The sequence below is a fragment of the Coturnix japonica genome, chromosome 9, assembly GCF_001577835.2.
Source record: "Coturnix japonica isolate 7356 chromosome 9, Coturnix japonica 2.1, whole genome shotgun sequence".
Taxonomy (NCBI): domain Eukaryota; kingdom Metazoa; phylum Chordata; class Aves; order Galliformes; family Phasianidae; genus Coturnix; species Coturnix japonica.
The window spans coordinates 15,829,901-15,853,675 of NC_029524.1; the positions used below are offsets into that span (position 1 = coordinate 15,829,901).

General features: G+C 42.6%; 1 protein-coding gene across 12 annotated transcripts in view; it reads left to right on the top strand.

The window, feature by feature from the left end:
- The window catches only part of TBL1XR1 (TBL1X receptor 1), a 148,432-nt gene that overhangs the window by 83,451 nt on the left and 41,206 nt on the right, over positions 1 to 23,775 (top strand). For 10 of the 12 annotated variants that reach the window (XM_015871581.1, XM_015871589.1, XM_015871583.1 and 7 more), the window contains one exon: positions 14,062 to 14,126. The gene's annotated coding sequence lies outside the window, so the exon portion shown is untranslated. Of the gene's footprint in view, positions 1 to 7,798; positions 7,994 to 14,061; positions 14,127 to 23,775 lie in introns of all 12 variants that reach the window. The other 2 variants (XM_015871595.2, XM_015871588.2) reach the window with 1 other exon arrangement.

The window sequence follows — 23,775 nt, forward strand, 5'->3', positions numbered from 1 at the left end:
CTTTGTCTTATATGGTGGCCTTGTGGTGCTCTGCCAAGGAGCCCTTGGCGTGCGTGGTTCAGCTGGAGTCCTCCGAGTGGGGGCAGGAGCAAGCAAACTTTCAGGTGCTTTCTGGAAGTGAATTTCTGACAGGAGCACTCAGTTCAGGTAACTGAAGAAATGGAAGTTGCTTTGGGCAAATGGTGGACTTTTACACCTCCATGTGAGCTCTTTGGATCCCCCTTATTATAGTTCTCTGTCCTTCAGGCTTGCACCTACTGGGTACGTGTTCACTGAATATTCTCCCTCATAACAACCAAAACGCTTGTTTGCTGGTGTGTGGCTGATAGCAATGTTAGGTATGGCTCTGCAGTGAGGAAAGGTGTAGTCATTAAACTAGAGGAAACTTGAATGCAGCTCAATCCAGGCAGCTTATTGCAAGGTTGTTTAATTATTATTATGTTTTTTTTCCCCTTAACAGCAGAAGAAAGCTAGAGCAGTACAAATTTATTTAAGTTCTTGCTGTGATTTCTTGCCTCTTTTTCCTTGTTCCTTTTGCTGTGTTACACAATTTCGGGACTATTAGCTTGCCAGACATTCTGCTTTAGCAAAGATGAAAATAGTAACCTGAGTAATACCAGACGCCAAGGATGGCATGGACACTTACCTCCTCTGGGTCAGCTTCCAGCCTGCAGTTTAGCAGGGGCTGGGTGATGTGCCTGTCCCTGCTGCTCTGGTTCTGGCAGGTGGGAAGGAACAAAGGGCTGGAGGTGGAAGCCAGGGATGTGGGGGTGACTGTGGCCCTGGAAGAGAGCAGGAGGGTATTGGGCAGGATTTGAGGCCTGGGGGAAAAGATGGCTGGAAGGTGTTGAGGCAGTAGACAGAGGTGGTAGAGGACGAGTAGTTGGCACTGTAAAAGCTTCTTTCAAAATGACTGGGACCATTTGGTTTATGTTAACACATTTTTCTTCACAGTTGGGGAGGAGTGCAAATAAACTGGGTCACCTCATGCAAGCCTTGTTAAGAGAAACAGGAAAAAATGGCTAAGAGTTGTAGGAGAAACTATGGGAGGCATCAAGGATAAAATTGTATGATCGGGTTTGCGATTTCTGAAGTGATTATTTTTATTGGATATGCGGTGTTAACTTAGTGAGGCACCATGGATTTTATTTTCCCTGATGCTGTAGTTAATGATTATCTTGTTTCTGTTGGAGGGTGAAAAATAACAGTGATTGACTGTGGCTGGTAGCTTGGAAATATCTGTGGCTCTGTGAGAAGCACTGAGACATCTCTGCAAAGAACAGAAAAATCTTTAGAGCAGGAGAACCATAAAACCTTCCAGTGCATTTACTGAAGTTCTTGCAGGTTGACACTGAAGGAAAAGCAAAAGCAATGCTCAAAGCAGAGAACCTCCTTTGTTTGTGCCTTCAGATCTGTACCAAAAACGGATTTCCTGACTTAAAAATATGAATATATTACGACAGTGCTGCTGTGCTGTGGGTATGGTGGGGAAGCTGCTCACATAGTGTGTTAATGGAGGCATGAGCGTTGAACTTCCTTTTCTTCCATTCCTTTTTGCTTCTTAGAGCAGGAATAGGAATTGGATCACTTCTTTTTTTCCCCTACTGCTGCAGGATGAGGAATGGGAAGTAGAGACAGGCCAGGCTCTGAGAGCGCTGGTACGAGGGCTGCCACTGGGGTGCACAGGAACCAGGGCTGTGACTTCTGGTTTCTGGTTCTTCACAGTTATCACTTGATCCTCCGTAAAGTTCAGCCCTAATTCTTTTCTCATGGCAGGAAGACAAGGTGTGGAGATGAAATAACTGTAATAGCCAAGGGAAGATTTGGCACACTTCAGCTTACTGTACTGTACTTTCCCTTCTGTTGGCATGGGTGATCCTTGCAGCAGAAGTTTATAAGTGTTGGCACATTTCCTCGTATACTTGGTGCTGGACTCAGCATTTCATGTCCTTGAGGCAGAACAGTTTCAGAAGCTCATCCTGCTGAAGGGAAAACAAGCTCATCTCTTGTTGTGTCTTCAGTAAGACCTTAGTGAAGCATCCTGCTGAGGGGAAAGCAATGTCATCCCTACAGTCAGAATCGGCAGCTGAAGTTTTATTACGCAGACTCATTGTCTTCAGTTTGTGGGTGGGAGGAACCCAGCAGAGCTGAGTGTAGTCATGGGAGAGGTTTGTAGGATGGGGAGTGTTACAGTGAGGGTGGTCAGGAGGTGTTTGTTTCCGCAGTGCTAAAGGCATCAAACTAAACTAGAAGGTGATATCCAAAAAAAGGAGAAAATCTTATTTTTTAGAGTATTCCTGCAGAGTTCTTTGTGTCTGAACATGGTAATGCTAAAATTTTGTGAATTCAAAAAGCTATTAACGGAAGAGATGTTTACCTGGGGCTACTGAGCACACAGTTTTTATAGCCAACATGGCAAAGGAGACTTTTGAAGAGGGTTTCAAAGGAGACTTGTGAGTTTGGGAGCACCTCCTAATGAGCACGGTGTGAGAAAGCGTGCTGATGCCCATTTGAAAACATGTCAAGTATGTTGTTAGCCACTTGGCAGTAGCCGGAGTCATCTCTTCTGTACCGAGTCAGCGATAAGCAAAGTGCAAAGGCCTTCCTTCCTTATTAGAAGGGAACCTGGAAAGCGTGTTATATTTGAGGGAATGGGAAGTGAATTTAGCAGAGGAATACAAGGAGGTGAGGCAAGATGAAAGATAAGAAACATTTCAGAAGGGTTCTGAGAAAATCTGAGTGGGACAAGTTTGCTTTTATAAGGACCAGCATAAGCTTGGGCAGATTATGATGGAAGTCTGGGCAAGGACATCTCTCTCATGGATGGCAGTTCTTTATAAGCACTGTGCAGAAAGATCTGCAAAATGTGGATGTAATCTAGTTCATCTGAAGTCCATAGAAATAAGGAGGGGCGTAGACCTGTAAAAGAAGTGTGTTTTTAATGAATGACATGAATGTTTTGCGTCTTGTGTATGCGTGTAGTTGAGCATGCTGAAGATATGCAGTCATAGTCCAAGCATATGGAAAGCATTTCAAATAATGTTTAAGGAGCCTTTAGATATTGTCTGAGACTTCCAGGAGTGTCTGGGCTCACTTTTCTTGATTATTTAAAGGGTGGATGTTCCGATTGCATAGTCTTAGTTCACAAGGTTTTTACTGGAGAAAACAAATTGAGTGATGGAATATGTCAGGTATGAAAGGGACCGCCTATAAGCCACTATTCTAAGTACTTTTTAAAGTAATTTAATTAATTTAATGATCACTTTAGGTGATTGCTGTATAGAGTATGCTACAATCTGCTAAGTATTGCTCTGGTGCATGCTGTAGGTTCGCAATTTTGGCTTATTTTTTGTGGTTGTTAATTGTTTTGCTGTGGGAAGAAGTTTTGCACTAGGCTGCTATTCAGTTGAAGAGAAGAGAAAGGAATTTTGCAGGTATTTCAACAATCTGGGAGCACTGTAAATAGCACCCTGCCACATTAACCCTGCATTGACCTCAGGTGAAGCTGGTATAAAACAGAACATTTTCAAGAGGATTCTGTTTAGCAACGTGAAACTTAATTTGTGTCTGTGGAAACATTAGAAGCCGTGTAAAAACCAGAATTTTGCAGTGTATTTATATTATGAATGCTACAACAAATCTTGGTGTGTTTGCAGGATGGGATATGTTGAAAGCAGAGACTCCTGTCAGTTCCTTTCTGCTTTGCTCCCACCAAATGCTTGTATTTTAAACCTGTATTTTTGCATCTGTTGCTCTGTTTCTCACCAGCAGACAGCTCTGTGTGTGTTGTGTTGGTGACCGTGGTTGCACACAATGTAGCTCTCCTTGCAGGAGAGGAAGTGCAGCAGTGTTTGTGGTGCCCTCAGCCTGCTCTCCTTCATGCTTTCAAAGCTGCTCCTATATAAAATACTTGAAAATGTGTGTGCATACATACATGGATACAATGATGTGTTTATGAATGCGTTTCTTGGCTAGATTTACTTTGGTTTGGTTTGGATTAGAAATAGTGTTTCTCTGTGCAGAAGCTGCCTATTACATATGCCCAGTATAATATATATACATAATTTGTAACAGTTCTAAGTATGCGTGAGCACGTGTTGTCTCCCCAATACATTCCAATTGTTACACTATGAAATAAACAAATGTGGCTTTTGTTTGTGTGTGTGACTTAGTGAATTGATAAGGAATCCAAGTGAAATAGAAATTCAAGGATTCATTCAGCTTCTGGTGAATGAGCGTAAGCACTCACTGCAGTCACCATTAGCCTTGCTCAGCTTGGGTTAAAGCCCACAACTGTTCCCTTTCTCCACAAATCCATTCCTTTGTGTCAGAGAAGGCCCCTGGGCTCAGCGGTATCTACCCCTTGTCCACCAGTGCTGTGTGTTGGAATCACATCTGTCCTGACTTATGTACCAGCACATATTAAACCATCCATGAATAGCACATGGGTGCACTTTATTCATGGCAGGAGAACTTCTCGTGCCTACTGAGAGCAGAGCTGTGCCTTAAGCTCAGTGCAGTGTTCATTTGTATGGCCTGCTGCACTTGGAGTTTCTCGAACGCATAATGTGGTGGCCATGATAATGTGTTTACAGAGTGTAAAATTTCAGCTTGAATTATGATTGCTAAAATAATTGATCATCAGCATTTGTGTGTTGTGTAAGAGTCGAAGAAAGCTGAATATTAAATAAACAGCTCGTCGGGTGAGCAGCGTTTCTCTTTCCTCACAACTCATCAATGAAACAAAAACTAAGAGCAGAGCGTGTAGTCTTATTGCCAATTACTGCCCAAGGAGGATAATGATGCAATCTTAATAACCTGCTAGAACTGTATGGTTAAAACAAATTTCCCATTACATTCCTCTCAGTGTTTGAGCTCAGTCTTTGTACCTACGGAGATGCTGTGCTAAAAGTAAAGCTGGAAAGGTCTCTCATACATAGTTTCTGGTTATTAAATAACATGCTCGTTCTCCATCTGTACCCAGTGGGCTCTTCTGCTCTTTCTAAAGGCTTTGGAAATTGCTTTATGAAGCCATGGAGTTAGTAGTTGCAAGGGATGAATGAACAAAATTCCATCCCCCTTCTTGGAACCTCTTACTGGTTTTGATAATCTTACAAGTGCAAATCTATAGGACTTTTGTTTAGTTCTGAATTATTGCTTATAGTATATCTCAGATACGCAGTGTAGGAGTTTGGCATAAAGCAGGATCCTCCTCCTATGATAGTTTTAGGATCTGCAAATGAATTACTATGCAAGCTTTTAGATACAAAGGTCGGTCAGAGGAGGCTTTTTAGAAGTTGATAGTGCACCACTGAGTACATTTAACCAGCCCACAAGTGTGAGCACGTTGGAAGGTGACCAAAGTGCTCTGCAGCACACGTGGGTCTGGGGAACAAGTTGCTTTCTTAGCTTTCCCAAGTGGTTTCCCAGCCGTAGAAACAGCCCAGTAAGTGACTTGTGGTGTGGATGCACATCAGGGATTGGCAGGTTTGTACTGCCTTGTTTGGAAGCATCTCAGGCACTGAACTGAAGGAAAGTGAATCTGACAGCAAGTTGATGGAGCCAGAGTGGCAATTAGATGCCAATCCCATCTTGCTGGATCCTTTTATTCACTTTGTGCTTAGGCACTCCAGCATTTGAGCTTGATTACTTCCCAGAAGGAATGACTTGGCAGAATGCTAATCCCTAATATCTCCAGACCAGGAGTAATCTGAAATGAGACTTTGGTGAAACAATCCAAAGATCTTTAAAGTTACCGTATGTAAAACCCTTCCAAAACTAGCAGAGGCCTCGTATCTGCTGATCAAAGAGTGCTTTGGCTTCCCTACTGGATACTTAATGAAAAGTGACTTTTCACATAGTTCTTTAAAAATAGGGGGGGAAAAAAACTGATAAATCCTTAGAGATTGCATTCAATTAATGAATGTTTTCGTTTGAAGTGAGAGAAGCCCAAATGCCCTCTAGAAAACCATTGCTCAGGTTTGTGTTCTTTTTACAGCGTGCAGTATTTGGGGTGCAGGCAGGAGGTGTACAGATGCTGATCGTTACCTGGGAAGGAACAATCCTCGGGTTGTGGCTGTGTCCTTCTGAATCAGTTCCTACTGCATCCAGAAATAGAGATATACCCGTGTCTGCTGCTGTCTTTCCTACCTGCTTCGAATCTTGGCCTTTTGAGAGCCTTGGGCTGCTCTCTGAATGCTGGGGTTGATCACTGCTGTTGCTCTGTCTTTTAAGCCTTCATTTACACCTTTAAGTGCTTAATAACAGGAGGAATTTCTGTGAAGGGGCGGATCAAAGTGAAAACGGTTCACATCAGCATGTCCTTGTTTCAGAGAACTGATGGTATTTTTGTTTTGGATTTAGAGAAGTCTTTTCCAGGGGATGACTGTGCTGGAATCTGTTAAAACATTGATCTGCTGTTGGTGTTGAGCTTTTTTTGTAGTGCAATTGGTGACACTTTTCCACCTATTTATTTATTTATTTGCAGATTTACTGCTGTACTTTGGATAGAGCACGTAACTACATAACATAGCCTTTGCTTATGCCGATTCTGTCAGTTTTTGTGACTTAGAAACTTGCAAATTGACAAAGAGCACGTTTCTTATTTGCAGTGTCAAGCTGTAGTTAGATAAATGAGGTTATCTGGTGCATCCCATCTTTGGTTTAGTTGTTGCTGTGTGTTGGGAGTCAGGAAGAAGTGCTGTTTTCTGAGTAGTGGAACAAATTGATAGCGTTCAGAATTAGAGAGGTTTGGTTTTTGGAAGTGGCTGTGAGGATATGGCAGATGGCTTTATTTCTGGATGAAGGTAGCATAAAAATAATTGCAATGTGTTAAATGGGGCGGACCTGGTAGTATTGGAGGTGGCTTTGTAGTGTAAAGGTTCGCTTGTTCCTTAGGCAATGAAAAGAATAAGATGCAAAAAAACAACTCCAAACCTCTGATAAGTGATTGCAGCTGTACAATTTCATGCAACTGAGTATACAGACACTGGACTGTGCTTTATCTCATCTGGTAAATACACTCTTTTGTGGTGCAACAACGTGTAAACCTGGATTGCTACTACTACTGAGCCAGTGTAGGATGCATCATTATTCTGCCATCAAGTTTTGTCCATTTATTACATAACAACATAAGTTCTGTGTGGCTCTTAGTGCTAAATACCTCATACTGTTCTATTAAAAAAACAAAAGACAGGAAAAAAAGCAACACCCTTGACTAGGTGTGACTACAATAATATCTGCAGTGTGCTCTGCTTGCTCTGTTTGGAGATGAACCAGAGCCCAGTATTTGACATGTCTGACACGAGTGGAAATAGTTGTGCAAGGTGGAGTATTTTGACAAATGTGATGATTTGATATTCCTGGCTCAAGAATTTATTGGTTGTTGCCTCGGTTAATGAACCTGTTTTAGCACTATCACAAAAGAAAGTAGCAAAATGCACAGCCCTCCATTATTGTCTATCAGTAATAAATATATCTAAAAACTGAAAATAAAGGTTGTTTTTGTTTGTTTGTTTAATTTTATATATGTTTTTAAGCTTGTAGATATTGCATTTTTGTTTTAAAACGCTGTGTTTGAAAGCTGACCCTTGTGGGCAAGTCTGTGGATGCCTTAGGAAATCAGTATCAGCAGCCAAAAGCACGCAGGGAACAAGCAATTTCAGTGATGGTAGCCATCCAGTGTGTCCTAAAAATAGTTCGGATAAGCTTTCTATCTTTTGCATGTTGGAAGATTAAGTAGATAAGTTTATTTTAATTGAGAGTAAAGGGTTGACGTTGTTCTTTTTTTTCTTCCAAGACCAGTACTGGAGGACTTCCAGTCTTTGCTGCTTGCTTTGATCAGCGTAGCAGATCACGTTGATAATTGTGAGTTGACTTGGAGAAGGAGAAAGCCAAGAAAACAGGACCTTTTTCATGAAGACCAGACAGCAGTTGGAGAGGAATTCTGCAGGCAGTCACAGAGGCAGAATTCTGCAAATGAAGTTCCCAAATGGTAAAATCCTATCTTCAGCCTAATCTGGTCTGAACGGCAAACCCTGCCGGATGTGCAGCTCAGCCAGTTTCAAATTCCTGGTGTGAAACAATTGAGATAAGAATCAAAAAGTAAAGAAAGGGAAAAGTCTTAGATCAAACACCGTGCTAGATGTGTCCTGAGGCAGAATTACTCCTTTCCCAGTCTTTCCTACTCTTTCTTAAAATAACAGAAGTCCCATAGCACAGGCTATTTCCTATAGCGATTTTCCAGTTGCGTAGTTTTATTTTGAGGAAGTTTTCCCTGATTATTTAACACGTGTTTCCAGTTGCAGCATCTTCAGTAGGTCTATCTAAAGGCTGGATCTCTTCTTGCCCTTGAGTTTTGCTCCTATGAAATTGCCACGTCTGTTCTCCTGGCTGGGTAAGCTGGGTTACCTACCTGAGCTCACATCCATTAGTGGCTCCCTGAGTTATCAGCTAGAAATGATTACATGTTGTGTTGAGGGACATGGTTTAGTGGGAGCTGTTGGTAATAGGTGAACGGTTGGACTGGATGATCTTTTAGGTCTTTTCATCCTTGGTGATTCTATGATTTTAGGCTTTCATCAAGCTGAACAATCTGCTCAGTGTGCAGAGTAGGAAACGGTTCCATTTTGGTACTGATTTTGGAACTGATAAATAACACACTCGACAAAACCTTTTTTTTCCCTGGAATGCTTTTGAAAACAGTGTCAGTTCTTCAAAAAAAAGCTTAAAGCTTAAATTCAAGTAATTCCCAATGGCATTGACACAACCTCTACTGCTGTCTGTTAGGACAGACGTTACAGGGAAAACAAATGCTATTAACCCTCTGTACAGGAAGCTTTACTGAAGAGCAGAATTGAAAATAAGAGTGGAAAGGTGAGACGCTGAGAAGAGTATTAGTCAGATTACGGTGGAGATAAGATTTAGAAGTTGATCGCTTCCTCAATAAAATCTGTCAAGAAACAGAATTCTTGTAGGTGTGAGCTGACGATGGGCGCACGTTGGCTGATACTCCTTCAAGGATAGTCTTGAAATGTAATAGTATTCTTTTAAATAACATCTTAGAATGATCCACTCCTCGTTTCTAATTCCTGGATCCACACCTTTCTAGATGAGCACTTCCAGTGTGCTAAGGGCTGTGTTTTGGTGGTGTATGAGCGGGTGTTCTTCCTCCTTACTGCCCTGACAAAGCGGTAACACAGGAAGGATGGGAAGTGAAGGAGAGCTGGAAATGCAGTGGGAGACTTCAGTTAATGCCACACCAAGTGTAAGGTTAGATTAAAATGTACCACAGGGACCAGGTGTCCCTTTCATGCAGCTCCTTGGTATGGAAAAGTCATGGCATGAGTTTGCAGCTGTAGTTCAGTCTGCAAAGCCTTGGAAACCATGGAGAGGATGAATAGAGACCGAGGTTCGTGTTTTCTTGCAGTGATGTCGGGTTACTCTGGCAAGAGGCAAATGTGTAAATGAGCAAAGGAACAGCCTGTGTCTTTCATTGCACAGCAGGGAGCAGATTTGTAAAGTTGCTTATGAGGAAAGGTATGTGCTTGGTGTTTGTGGGAATGAACAAGTTAATGGAAGGTAATTCTGTTGACATTACTAAATACTAAATTACTACAACTAAGCAAATTGTGCTTAGAGAATTCATCTGAGTTGAAAATAGCTGGAAGCTAGGAGATAATTTAGGGGACTGGATCCTGTGCTCATGCTCTCTTGACTCTTCCTTTAGGCATCTGCTTTTACATCCCTTATGGAGGGAGGTGAGGGCTGGGGCTCCCTTGGGTGGCAGTCCTGAAGTTCTCGCCTGGGGATTTCTATTGGATGAAATCTTTTGCCTTGTGCAATGGAAGGTACAAGGTGCTGGGCAGCTCGCCTATGCTCGTCACATCCTTGCAGTGTCACTGGTGTTTCAAATACACTTGTTTTCCTTGATTGTGCTTAGATCCTGTTGTTCAAAAAAGCTTGGTGAAGCTGTGGTATGATTAGATTAGTTTAATGCTGCTGTTGATTAGTGGCTTCAATCATTTTATTTAATAAATGCTATTCTCCTTGACCACACCGGTAATGTAGATATTTGCTATGTTTTTCTGTAGGCTGCTTATTCTATGGAACAAGTTTCAGTGTCTTTTACCGCATATATAATAAGTATAATACTAATGCAAATATTTCCCATGTACCATCAGCATGGCGGACACACGTAGGAGTCTAAAACAGGCAGTATGTTTTTAATGCTGGTTTTGTCTCTTTCTGTTTCTGCTGTGATCCTGGTTACTGATACTGAGAGAAGCGCAGCTGCAGCCCAAATGCTGGTTACCATCTGTAGGATTGGAAATACCACAATGTTACGTCCTCTAGTTACTTTGAGGGAATTCCTTATTTAAACATATCAGCAGCGCTTCCAAACGTGATCTCTATTTGTGACACACATCCCACCTCCCAAAGCATGGCACGCTTGACACAGCATTCTGATGAATTCAATAAATTAGATTCTTTTAGACAAAATGAGAAGAAGAAGCATTCAGAGTGGTACCCCTGCCCTCCTGTAACAATTTCTGGTGCTTTCTACATAGGCTGTTTCTTCTGCAGCACCACGTTTAGTCCCAAAGCAGAGGAATATCTTGTCCTCTATATCTAAAATCAGGCAGGGCAGGCACCAGGAGCAGAAATCTCAGCGAGGAAGGATTTTACCCAAGGCTGTGGTTCGAGCTTTGTTCCATACCATGATTACAGGCCTGTTTAGAAGCCCTGGTAACCTTGTAGCTATCGGCTCATAGGAACAGGTTTCCCTGCTGGCAGAGGGAGGGATCTGTGCCATTTGGTTGTGATGCTGTGCTGGAAGGCACTTGGTGGTTGTTGCTTCTGAGGCTGTTTGGGAAGCAGCACAAATAAAATGTACCTGGGGTGTACACAGATGCATGATGCTCATGTATGTGTCAGTGTAGGGTGGGATTTATGACACATCAGGCTCAGCATTTGGAGTAAGAGCTACTGGAGCAACAACCATTCATTCTCTTCCCAACCTCGGCTGGGTTATACTTTGTTCTCTAGGATTTTTAACTTCCAGTTTGTGAATTGGGTTACTTACTAATGAATTTCATTTAAATGACTTGCAAGTGAAATTGTGCTGCAGCAGGGCTCTTCCCCCGCCTTCCCTGGTGGTACAAACTAATTGGTATTGACAAGATTACTCTGGTGCTTTATGTGTTTTTAATGGGGCTGGCCAGTATGGTTTCCTCTCCAGCAATTGAGCCTCCTTTCCTTTAGTATGTTATAAGCTGTCTTCAGTGATTACCTCAGTTTTGGGCTTTTAAAGAAATTTCTGTTAAACGTGGAGGCAGCTGCTACTGTGCTGCGATATTCTCTTGCTTTAGTCCTGCTTTTCTGTGCTTATCATAGCACAGTGAGCTCTGCGTTGTGCACTTTGAATGGTGTTTGTATATCCAGATTCTGTTTTCCCCGTATTAGCCCTGAGCTGTCCAGGTGTGATGCTGGGCTGGCTCATGCTTGGCAGCACCAACCCAGCTGCAATCAGCCAAATGCAGGAGATGACCATTTTTAATGCTGTCTTGTGTTCGGTCCTCATTTATTTTTTACCTTTTTCCCTCACTTGCCCATATTTGTTTCTCTTGAGCTGTAATTCTTGACTCAAGTTGGTTGAGTCTTTGTGAACTGCGATGAATCCGATTTCAGTTTCTCTATTAGATCCAAAAGCTGATGTTATTGCTGAAGTACTGAGCTGGTTTCTTTAAAAACCCCATAGACTGCAGTGGAAGTGTGATTACAAGAAGTAACTTTTGATTTTCTCTGTTTACATTCCAAGCGTGGCAGTGGCAGAATCACGCTGGTTTTGTATATGCCTATTAACCAAGTGAAAGGAAGGATTCAATGCAGTGATTAGTTTTCAATTTAGGCTTTTAAAGCTATTGTCTGATGCTTTTTGCAGCCTAGTTACTGAGGGGAATATCCAGGATTTAGTTATTTTTAATTCTGTTTTGATTGGGACACTCTGTAGATACTGAAGCCAGATGAAGGTGGGTCACTCGAGGAGAACTGAGGAGAAAAGATCTGTGTCCTTGGAAGGCCTTTGTAATTCACAGAGCACAGCGTTTAATGAGCAAATTTGTTATTAAAGCTCAAAGAGCACAAAAGTCTCCGAAAGCAGCATAAACACTGCTGTCCTAAGAGGATTAGAAGAAAAATCCGAGCATGCAAGTGGAAACGGGGAGTGGGAGCGGCTCAGCTCGTGCAGAAGATGAATGATTCCAGCCCCAGTGCTGCTTTGTCTTTGTACCACACCATTATGACTTGGTGTTGACAACAGGCCTGCATGCTGATAGCAGGAATGGCCATTTTGGTTTAGTTTTCAGGGCTTACAGGTGTGGGGCGAACGTTGGCCTTGCTGGCCACAATGCACTGCCAGCCCCAGGATCTGATAGGATGCACTTCTTAGGTTGTATTTCTTAGTTTGAGAGGAGTAGTCCAGTCAAACTGAAGGTGTTCAAAAGAAAACACCAACAAGACCCACAAAACCCTGCTCTCTCCAAGATGAAGGATCTAAATGCAGCAGCTGATACTCTCTGCACAGGTGTGTCTTATCAGCCTCAAGGGCATTTAGTGGGTTATTTTTAAGCACCTGGTAGCGTGGCTGTTACTACACCTGGTCACCTGGTTAAATCACTGTAATAGGTCAGCCTATAAAGAGAGCGAGTCTAAAATCAATACATTACAGCTGTCACCTGCTTTATTTCAAGGTACGTGCCAAATAACAAACTCCAATAGGATAAATTGGGAAGGAAAAACCTGCTGACAAGGCAGAGTCAGTGCTGGGCTCTGAAGAAGGACGTCCCAGTGTTTTCTAAAAGTCTGTGTCATTTCAAGTGCTCTTCTTTAAAACCAGATCCGCAGCAGACACAAGGGGAATGAAGCAGAGTTGGGGAGCTCTTGATGTACTTGCATTTCTGCTTCCAGCTTTTTCCCATGTCCTTGCTCAGTTCAGCTGTAAGGCACAGGTGAGGAGGCCAAGTGCCCAGCATGGCCATGAGGTGTATGGGCAGTTTGGGTGGTGGGCACTGAAGAAGGCCCCACAGCCCTTGCTGCAGGGAAGAACAATCATTGAGACCAGCCCCTTGTGGGACAACGTGCCCCTTGGCAAGGGGCAGCTCTCCCCATGTACATAGCTTCCGCCCTGCCAGCACTGCCAAGCAAAGGAAAACGAGAATGTGTGCAGATTCTTTCAATTCCCAGCATACTGACATTCTTCAGCATCCTCTGCAGCAGCTCCTTGTACTGTTAGGTTCTGCCCACCCCAACAGTGGGTTCACACATGGGTTTGTAATCAGCCATTTCCTACTGATTGAGTTTGGGAATGGCACTTGAGAACTGCATTAGTCATGAGCCCTGCAGGTTCTTTACTTGCTGTTAAGGTTTTTGAATAGCTTAGAGATGTTTTGTTTGATCTAAAACCAGACGGATAATGCTTTATTAGTCACCCATGTCCTTCTGTCCCTCTTTCTGCTCTTTGAGTGGGCAATTAAATTATTTCCTAACAAGAAAGGTAGTGTGCGAGTACTTGCATGGTGAGCAGCCAACATAAATGTTGGTGTGAGTAAGAATAGTTTACTGGTGCTACGTGGAAATGGTTACAGCTGTACATGGAGTCCACGCACTGACTTGGACGTGTTTGCCTGTACTTGTGTAGGATGCATGAAATAATTACCAGGAGTATTGAAAGAAAACAACGATAATGTTATGAGAGCATGGAATGTTTTGGATTAGATTCTTCTGTTTTGGAAGACGGGAAAGATTTCTTGCAAGATTTCCGTTCTGTGTGTGCTTCCAGCTTTGGGCAGCCAGCAGTGTGAGCTGCAGAGCTCTGGGTCGTTTGGTGCCTGGGCACACCTGTGGCCATAAACCTAGCCATAAACTCTGCAGGCTCAGGCTGAGCATGAGTTTGGTGCTAGGAGCAGTGAGGTAGGCTGTACTGATGTTGTATTGCGTTAACACCACTGTTTTCAGAATAATAAATACTAATTTTTCCTATTTTTGTCTCCTTGTTTCCTTCAGCATCACCCCTTTGTGGCAAGAGACACCTGAAAGGAAAACTTCTGCATATCAATGCACTGCCAATGGTAAGTACCTTTTTAACTGAGTTAGTGGTGTGGTTTCATCCTGCAGATATACCGTAGGCCCTCTCCTGCTGCAGACAGTATTTTTAGAGTGATGGTGTTTTTTTTCCAGTACACGAATGGATTATTTTTTTTTTTTCTCCTAAGAAACATCTAGAGCGTTATTCTGCTTGACAGGATCTTGAAGTTGTTTCTCCTTTACCCTGTGGAAAGTAGGGCAGCGTGTTAGTCTTGAAGCATAGAGTGTGACTTGACAATGCCATAGCTCATCGTGCTGGTAGCTGGTTTTGCTTCCTCTTTTGGCTAAAAGCCTGTTCTGGGCAAGTTGTAGGTGAGCCGAGTGCTCTGTTGACCCCCTTGTGCAGGGCTCTCTTGCTTCTTATTTCAATGCTAACAGCTTCTCCTATTACTAATGTACACAGTGCCAGGTGTATTTTGCTTCAATGCGTTTGACAGAGGAAGATCAGTAAAGTTAAAAGTCCTTCTAGAAATAGTCTTGGTTGGGTGCGATCTTACTCCCATCTCTGGAATATTACTGAATGATTTGGATGACTGGAAGGTGATGTTGCCAGCTGTCATAATGGTATATTTCTGCTGTGCAAGTGGAAGGCAGAGGTGAGCTCCAAAGAAGTCTGGAACTTAATCTGTGACTTTGATTAGATTCATAGTCTCCTTTCAGCAGTTCTGTGTCTTGTGTTATCACATTGAGCTGTGTTATGGAAGCGTCAAATGCAGCACTGGACTTGAAAACTTAAATGCAGGAAGTGTCAGCCTGCATCTCAGGCATCTCTAGATCACTGTGTTCGGTGCTAAAAAGATGGTGTTTCTAATCAGGAGCTGTGAAACTCAATTTGGGATCTGAGAGCTGAGTTGATTTGCGTGGGTCTAAAGAATATGTAGATCAGTTGTAGTCTCACTAACACCTTTACAACTTTGCTTTGTCCTGTGAAAAAAGTGACACTTTGAGAGAGTTTGGGTGTAAGTGGTTACTGGGAAATGCAGTTGATGAGCCTGTTGACTCTCAGACGTCACAGGGTGAATGGTAATGCAGCGTGTGTTTGCCACCGAGCGAAGACAACTCAGAAATCAGATGATCTGCACAAGAGTTTATGCCCATTTAATACCCTGATGTTTAAGCTCAAACTTTGCACGTGTAAACTGCACTTTATCTTTTCTTGGGATGAATTTCAGCTGTAGGGAACAGAGCTGTGGAGTGAGAAGGTGCCAGATGTACCTGGTCACGTAGCCTGGCATTTTAATTGACTGAAAGTGAAACCAGTGGTGCCCTCGGCCTCTTGTGTTACTGCTGAGTTCTCACTGTTGTTGTTGACCTTTTCCCAACAGAAGGCTTCTCCGATTTCTTTTTATTTTCTATTAGGTGAGCGTGGTTTTAGTTATGACTTGAAATTCAGGTCTGTGTTACTGCTTCTCTTAAAAACGTGACTCATTCCATATTAACCTAGTCCTTATAGTTCATAAAATTTTAAAGGACTGAGAGACTGTATATGAAATGTTGCTGCATTTTACCCTAATTTTCCCTCTACAAATTACGTTAGAAATTCAGAATTGTGCTCTCTCAAGGGCATGCTCGTTGTTACAGGCGTCATAAAACATACTCAACTGTAATGTGTAGCAAAGTGAAATAGTTTCCACTTCGGTGTTTTTTTTTCTTTCCTGTTTTAAAGGCTGCTTTTACTATAAAGTGGCATATTTCGTTATTTCAGAGATTTCTAAACAATTACTCATCTCTTGATCAACTTCAAAACAGGTTGAATGTAGATGTAAGAGCTGAGCTGGGCATGTTCATCACCATCCCAGGAGTAACCGTAACTTACTCCAGATCATAGTAAAATATAACTTTCATGGGTTTTTATTTTGTTATTATTCTCTTTGATGTGTGTAGACAAAGAGTGGGACAGGGGCTGACCTGCAGAAAGTAGTTTATGCTCTTCTCACAGCAGTGATTTCATTTGACTACCCCTGTTCAATATGTGTTCTTCAATCAGAAATACGTCTTGGATTCCCATGAGAAATGATATGAGCGCTTTGGTCAGTCTGCTAAATCGTGACTGTTAGTTCCATTTCTTGCTAGTCAAAAAAACCCAAACCAGCACTGAAATGCAGAAGTTGTACATCCTCTTCTGTTTTCTCTTTGTTTCATTTTAAAGGTGAATAAAGGTGATGTTAATTTTTTTGGCATCAAATATGTTGTGTTAAGACATAAATAAAGTACAGTATTAGTTAATCCTTAAAAGCAGACTGGAATTGTTGGCAATTTTTGTGAAATCACCTATTTGTGTTGTGTTCAAGCCTTTTAAAATGGAGCATGGCTGTGGTTAGTTGATGTGGGTTGGCCTCTTGAAGGAAAGATATGAAAACTTCACAAAAAAAGGCTTTGTAAAGGAAGGCAGATTGGTGCCTAATGCAGCCTTTTGTAGGATTTCAAAGGTTAATTTAGAGACTGCTAATGTGCGCCTCAGGTCGCAAGGGTTAAGGAATGTGTTGGAAATAAAAATGAAAGTCCTGGTCCTTGGGCCTAAAGGCAGGATGGCATCAGATTTTCCATAAAGGCTTTAGCAAATTATTATTATTATTATTTCTTTTTGCTGTGTGGTAGAAAAGCTTGGTAGAAAAGCTAGCTTACCCAAGAGGTATTTTCCATCCTACTGTACAGTGAGTTCTGGAGGCAGGGCAGTTTGCCTTGCTTTCTTTTTCTTTCTTCCTTTTGCATATACGTGGGTATGTGTACATATAAATACATAGAGCTATATGTAACTATTTTTGTTTATGTTCATATGTATGTATTTATATATATATGTATGTCTATTTAATTTGAATAGGATGGCTCAGTTGGAAGGGGATCATCAAAGCTCATCTATTCCAGCAGCCTAAAGGTCTGCCCAGAAACTAGAAAGTTACTGAGAACTGACAAGCAGTGGGTTTTTACTATTGCACGGCAGCTTGCTGTGATGGATTTAATTCCATAGGAACTAGAGGGGCTATGAAGGCCTCTAACAGGAATGCCAGTCTGGAGGCCTGATCAGAGGCATCTTGAAAACTGCTGTGTGTGGATTGCTTGACTGCAAGGATGGTTTAACCAAGGCAAAGATCACTGGGTCAGCCGCAGGTCTCCCTGTGGAAGAAAACAGCGGACATTATTATCTATTACGTGCTGTCCTGGATGGTCTCGAGGATATGCAGTGAGCTTTGTTGTTGCAGCAAGCCATGGCTCTGTGGGCTCTTGAGAGGAGCACAAACTTTGGATGTGCTAAAAGTAGTGGGTGTTGTAAATAATTTTTTCAGTTGTTTGCTTTCAGGTGAAGGATTTACTGGTAGTTGCCTTGGGCCGCTATGGCAGGTTTGGATCGAGTCGTAGGAGTGGTAATGGCGTGAGTACTGTTCTGATTGGAGCTGCGTGTTGTGTCAAAATCACAAACAAACGGTGCAGCTGAAGTTTGGTTTCTCTTACGTTAAAAACAGGGGCCTTTGCTTTCAGGAGGATTTGAAACTTGGAAGTACTGAAGGTATTGGTAACAAGATGTGAATAGTTGCTTTAAAATAAGTAGCTCTACAAGACTAAGGCTCTTATCCTTCAAATGCATGTGTATATGCGTGCATGTAACTTCAGGTGTAGGAATGGTTCTTTTCAGATGTAAGTGAGAAATTCTTATGTGCGTAAAACTAACCAAGCTTGAAAGTGTTTTTGGTGGTAGAGCCTACAAATGCTCCTGAAATTTACTGCTGAAGGTTTTGGCTCTACAGCTGATGGAGTGCACCTTTAAAGGGAAATAATCTTTGTATGTGTTTGTAGCAGTTTTTGAACTACTCTAAACTGAGTGATGACATGAAATTTTGGACTGCTCTGCTCCTTCTAAAATCAATGGGCGCTGTTATCAACAAAGAAAGGTGGAGCGCGGTGGTTTTCTTGTCTGATAATTGGTTACAGCTGAAAAAAGATATTTCAGAGTGTTCATCCATAAATTCTCTTTATTGGATCAGCATGAATAAGCTGACATAGTGGTATATGTGTTGAAGAGGAAGTGTTGGTAATATGATATAGAGGAAATATTGACTGCAGTCCGAGAGGGTGCATGCTGTGATAAGAATTAAAAGTTTATATACTGCTGCATTCTGAAGTATTTGTGGAGGGGTTTTTAATTTCATATATATATATGAAATTCTTATATACGATATATATATACGTATATATATACGAAGAACAAACAAAAGCCACTAGCAATATCTCTCTCTGTTTCAGAGGGAAAGCACCGCTTGCCTTTATTCTCCCAGTTAAAGTTTACTTACTGAATGATTCAGCTGAAGAAACACCGTCCTTAAAAATTACAAGTGGTGGTGGCTCTTCCTTTGTTGGAGAACTTTCTCTGCTGGTCCTGTAGGCATTTTACAGTTCAGAAATAAGCTTTGACTAAGAATTCTCGGCAGAATCATAAATATGTAATTATGTAAGCAGGCAGGATATGTAGCCCCTGGCAGGTGCCCAGTGCAGTGAATCACAAGAGCAGAGGGAACCGGGCCAGCATCAGGCCAGAGGAACGTCCTCTGTAATCGGATGAGGGCCGCTGCAGTTTCTTTCCTATTGCCATTCCTGGTTGTTAAATCGTAGATGTACCCAAACTGCCTGCGCTGCTGTCGGTTGTCTCCTGTTACTGTTTTTGATTGTTCTTCCTTGTTGTCCTCTCGCTCTGCCTCCCCTGCATTGGGTTATTGTTTGTTGGTGCTACTTTCCGCTGCTTTTGGTTCCTGGTTTAATAGCAGTAGTAGTGTAGGTAGCATCGGATTATATCTGACTTGATCGGCGTGCCATCTGTTTGAGAGGGGAGGAAGATCTTGTGTTTCTGCTGTGGGTTTGCTGCCATATGCCAGCGGTGAAGTTGTGCAGCCTAAAGTGACCCTTTTTCCACTTTGTGAATGACTGTAGGAAAGAACTGGAAATGTAGTATTAAACATTCCTGACGGTGATTGCGTTTGTTGCACATCTGAAAAGCAGGATGGCTGTGAGCTGCGTGTGTAGTGGGATGAGCAGAGCAAACATAAGGATGGGCCCTGCTGTATGAACATGAGTGTTGCCTTCTGGGCAGGAGAAGCACTTGTGGCACAAGTGTTTTAGTGCGTCACATGTGCAGTCAGGTTCCTATCCCGGTTTCGTTGTTGTCATCAGAAGGTTGATATTGGTTCGACTCAACAAAAGTAAAAGCTCCCATTAGTTTCAGTGGTGTAGATGCTGGGAGATAATGCGTGCTGCTGCAGAACAACAGGAAATCTGTAGGCTGGGGGGAATGGTGTTGGGTATATGTGCTTCTGTTTGCTCAGGGTGAGACCTGCAGTCTGCCAAAGACCAGGCGCCCTATGGGCTGCATGACCATCAAAGTGGATGCCAGACCAAGAAGTCCATGCTTATACATGAAGACTCCATAGAGCTCCATAAAAACAGAATGAAAGATCTTAGCAACTGGAGGCTCCTTGTATTCTTATTGTGATTTTAATGAACATATCCGGACAAGGGGTCTGAATCCTACCACCCCCCCACCCCGGTTAGTATTGATGTAGGATCCTCATCTGTGGATCATGCATAAATGGATGTCAAATGTGAGCTGTTCTTTGGATTACTTGTCTGTGGGATTTTCCCCAGGCAAATGGAATTTCATTACGATCAGAGTAGCCTTTGCGCTGCTTTTTTTGAGGTGGTTTTCTTGTGAAACCATCTGTGCTGGCGAAGGAGAACACAGTAATGCAGAGGGAATGTAAGGTGGGCTGTGAAGAACCAATTTTAAGTGCGTGCTTATTAATGAATATCTGGGAAAAAAAGTCAGCAAAGGTTAAAATGAATAGAGGGCGGCAGATTCTTCATGAATAAAAGAAACAAATTTAAAACTATCAGGTACATAGCACACAAATTAAGGGGAAGAGATACACGGTCAAAGGTTAAAGAGGGAATGAAAACACAAGTTTTATGGTCACAAGATCAAATGAGGCATTAGTTAATTTTCCTTTTTTGGTGCAGTTCATCGAGAGTTCAAGTAATTCAGCAGAGTGATTGAACTGGAACAGAAAAGAGTGCCAGAAAACTGATTACTAATAACATAAACAGCAAAATAATCAAATGAACTTAAGACTTGATGTCAGCATTTCACATTAAAATAGTTATGAAAAGGCTGGAATTCCATTTTTGTTGCACAAAGTCTGATTTGCATAGAAAACAACTGTCTAACAGCAACAGTTGATGAATAATTCTACTGATGAGCCATCAGCTTGGATTTAAGCAAGAAGAGGCTGAGGCGCAGAAGATGCCTTCTGGAGATTGACCATCTGGGATGTGGGAAGTAACCTGAGGAGTAGGTAAGGGTGTGAGAACCTAAGGAAACACAATGAAGAGATCAATGTGAATTATACATTGCAAATGGAAGCGGTGCTAGGGATGCTTGCTGTAAATAGAAAATAGCGATAAGTTGCTGTTTGCTACCGTCAGTACCCTGAGGCCATCAACTGCTCTGTAGGTGAGATCACTGCTGCCTTTGCTCTTATAGATTTGGTGCTTTTTACAATAAGCAAATAACTCGTTTACTTATGAATATACGAGTGCAAATACTGCAAAGAATAGATTGCTGGCATACCTTTTTCTTTGCTTCATTTCCCAGTTTCTCTTATAATTAACTTCTAAAAAAATAAGAAATCGCTTTGCGCTCAATTGTTCAGCCTCAGTCATTGCCAAGGTATTGTCTGTGCTGTTGCAGCTTACCAGGTAGCTGGTTGAAATTCCGCCCCCCAGGCAGGCTCTGGGGGTTCACGTGTCCTTGGCTCAGCCAGAATGGGCTGCATAGAAGTGAAGTTGCCGTCACTGACCCATCCAGTTTTGTTCCTCTGCCCTGTTTACCTGGGCTGCCTGCCCTTCCTCACCATACCGACCTCCCCTTAGCTGAAAGGAGCAGGTGCTCCCTGTTCTATTTTTTTAAATCATTTTTGTTCCACAATCTTCTCTGTGGTGACCCCGGGTATTTCAGTTGAGTTTCCTTCTTCTCCTAACCTGATCTAACCAAGCTGCTGACTCTGCCTTGCATTTGTAGGACTTTATCTGTAGTTGGACGTATAGTGGAAGAAGAATGGATATTTTATCACAGAATCATAGGATGGTCAAGGATTTGGGATAATGCAACTGCAGCCTCCTGGGATGCCTTAGTATGTCTTGACATTCTGGCCTCTGGAGCCATTGGCTTTGCTTCAAGAGGGAGCTGGGCAAGGTTTGCTGCCTTTGTGGGGATATGTGTATAGATGTGTGTCTGTATAGGTCAACATAAGTAGGGTTGTGCACATAGGTATATAAATATAATATATGCATGTAATCACAGTAGATTGAACTTAAGCATGTTAGTTTCACAGACACATACAGTGGGATCCATGTTATCTTTCCTTTCTGAAGTTGTTGTAGTTGGGTTTTAGAGAAGAAAAAAAATAACGGAGCTAATCTGCCTATCCTGTTACAACACTTGCTCCAGCAGTACATAGGACATGGTAAGAGACTGATGAGATGTAGAAGAGTTGTTAGGGTAAGGAGGTCGCCTGCAAAAGAGGAGGTCACATTATTATGTGATCAGAGGAGGGCTGTGGAGCCTAAAGGAAGTGAGTTGTGTTAAGAACTGGGCTGACTTTAATGCATTTGCTAATTAACTTCAAAAGTAGGATGTGCAATAAAATTTGCTGATGACGTTAGGCTGGGGTGTGCTGTCAAAGCTGATGAGGAACAGAGGACCGAGCAGGAGGAGCCAGATGGCCTTTAGGACTTGAGTGGAAAAAGTGGGCTGAAATTTCATAGCACAGAATGGCATGATTGTGCACTTCTGGATAGATGTGAATAGTGCCGTGACCTGGCTGCTGGTCTCTTGAGTATGACAGAAGAACAGAAAGTCTGTCAATCAGTTGAGTAATTAAAATCAAGGATAACTCTTCACTAGTACCCTGTTGTTCTGAAAAACATGGATTTAAGGTCTGTAAGGTGCGGTTTGAACCACAGTAGAAATCAGGAAGTGTTATTGCTGCTCGTGTGCTAGGCAGCACTGCTGGCACCCTGTGTGTGACACTGAATGGATGAGGCAGGCCGTGTTCAAGGACAACTCTAATATAGAGCAGATGCAGAAGGAGATGACCAAAATGGTGCGGGATGAGCAGAGGCTGCCCTGCAGTAGGACACTGAGAGCTTGGTTAGTTTGTTTATCTCAATAAAACAGAGGCTGAGAGGGCTTACAGTTTCTTTCTCTAAATATATGAGGGCTTGCCAAAGCTTGAGTGAGTACAAGTATTTTTTTGTTGCATTGAAGGCAGCACCAGGAAAAAATGCATATATCTTGGCAAGGAGCGTATTCAGGCTGGAAATTGAAAAACAGACCTCATCCATTAGGGGAGTAAGATTTTGGGATAATCCACCAGTAATGAAATGGGAGGCAAAGAGGCCTCCCTGGCGTTGAGGTGGGCGCTTGTTATTGCAGGCTGGGCTCAAGGGGCAGCCCAGCCGTATTCCCAGCAAGCACCATTTATTTCAGGAGCAGCAGGATTTCTGTGAGAGCTTCATTTTTGTACCGTGCATCAGCTGTCTGTCAGCGATGAGGAAATTTAACACACAGGGAGGTAAATGATGTCCTCCTGTTCGGGTATGAGGCAAAACCTGCTGTCGGGAGAAGGCTATTTAATGAATGCTGGCACCATAGGTCAGCAAATGCAGAGACGTGTAACAGATCTTGGACTCTTCTTTGCCTTTTTGATGTGGAATTCACATTAATCAGTTATGCGAATATCTTTAAAATTACACTTTACAAAGAAGCGTTCCCTCACAATTCTGAAGCTTTACACAGTACAACCGGTGGAAAAAAATTACTTGTCTGGGTCTCTTAAGCTTCCATCGTTATCCCAAGATTAATCTGGGACTTTTTGCATAATGCATGGGAGGAGAAATGTCAGCGAAGGCAAAGCTCGAAGAGAGCATTTCTGGAAGTGCCAAGTTACAGCTGTGGGTGACATCTACTTAAAAAGATCTCAAGTATGCGAAAGTCATGAGTTAGGAACCCCAGTGTTTTGCTTTTGAAGAAAAACGCACTGCAGCTGAAGCCAAATGAATTGTTCCACATACTTTTGTGACTTGTAACTCATCCGGTGGAAAGGCTGCGATGGTTTGTAGGCAGCATTCTGCTCTGTTATTTTCTTGCCCTGGCAGCGTGCTCGTTTGCAGTCTGAACAGTGCTGCCTCCCTGGGAATCTTCCATTGGAAAATGGATGCCTGTCGGAGCATATCTACCCCTGCACGTGCATCTTTGTTGGCTTCTGCCCTGCAAGCTGCCTGGATGTCAGCTATAAGGACCTGTTGGGAACAAAGTGGGAGAGACGTGACTGCCTGCTGCTTGCAGCCTGCCCTGGAGCAGTGTATGTGAGCCTGGTGTGCTCAGTGAGCTGCAGGGTACCCGTGGAAGTGAGAGGTGATGCAGCACAGACGCCGCACGTGCTTTGGTGTGTGTGAAGAGATTTTGTGGCTCACTCTGCTTCAGATTCACACTGTACTTACGCAGTGCCTCTGCTGTCATACAGCAGAAGGGGAAGAGCACCTATAGGAGGCTGTGCTGGGGCAGGTGCAAAAGAAGCAGAAACCGTG